This window comes from Arachis ipaensis, chromosome B01 (genome assembly GCF_000816755.2).
Source record: "Arachis ipaensis cultivar K30076 chromosome B01, Araip1.1, whole genome shotgun sequence".
NCBI classification, from domain to species: domain Eukaryota; kingdom Viridiplantae; phylum Streptophyta; class Magnoliopsida; order Fabales; family Fabaceae; genus Arachis; species Arachis ipaensis.
In genome coordinates this window covers 622,970-624,089 of record NC_029785.2, presented here as the reverse complement: position 1 = coordinate 624,089, position 1,120 = coordinate 622,970, and positions in this window count along the sequence as shown.

Here is a 1,120-nt window from a genome sequence, read left to right as displayed (position 1 = left end):
TATTAGAGGTGTTCGCAGTACGGTTTGATTCGGTTGTACGGGAAAAAGTCATCCGATCTGAACGTTTAATTTATGTGCGGTGCGGTTTAGATTGGATGAACTTTTTTTGAAAATCCGATCCGATCCGATTTCAAGCGGTTTGGATCGGTTTGGATTTGCGGTTTTTTAAATAAAAAAAATTAAATACATATAACAAGTCTTAACATCAAATTTTAAATAATTAACAATGACATAACAAGTCTTAACATATCTTAAAAAGCCAACGATAACATAACAATAGAAATAAAATTATAGGTTAGTTAAAATAAATAAATAAATAAATAATATTTTAAACATAAAATATTTATTAAATAATAATAATACATGAATAATAGAAAAATGTATAACAAATTGAACATGTTATAAATATAATTGTAAATATAATAATAAAATAATAATATTATAGCACATTGTGCTGTTTGGATTGGATTGGATCGGTTATGAAAAGTAGATCCGAAATCCGATCCAATCCAGCGGTTTGCAAAAAATATAATCCAATCAAATCCGAATTAGTGCGGTTTTAATCGGTTTTCAGTTTGAATTGGATTGGATGAGCGGTTTAATTTGAATCGGTTTGGATTGGATTGGTTTTCGGTTTAATATTGATTGAACATATTTTAAAATTTCTGATAGATATTTGAACACGAGACACACGATTGTTTGTTCTAAAACCATAAAAACCATAACATGTGAGGCTATTACATAAATATAGTAGTGACAACTCAGAGAGAGAGAAAGAGAGAGAAAGAGAGAAGCTTCTTCAATCATTCATTGATTATTCATTCATCAATAACCATGACACTGCAAAACAACACCCCAACAAGAACAAAGAAGCAACTCATCATTGATGATGATGATGCTAATGAACATTCTCCATTGCTACCAACAAAGAGAGATCATGATTATGATGATGGTGATGCTGATGGTGCATCCTTTGTTGGGTCAGTGTTCAATTTATCAACAACAATCATTGGTGCTGGAATCATGGCCTTACCAGCAGCAATCAAAGTGCTTGGTCTTCTCCTTGGCATTTCATCAATCATCTTCCTTGCATTCCTCACTGACACCTCTCTTGACATAC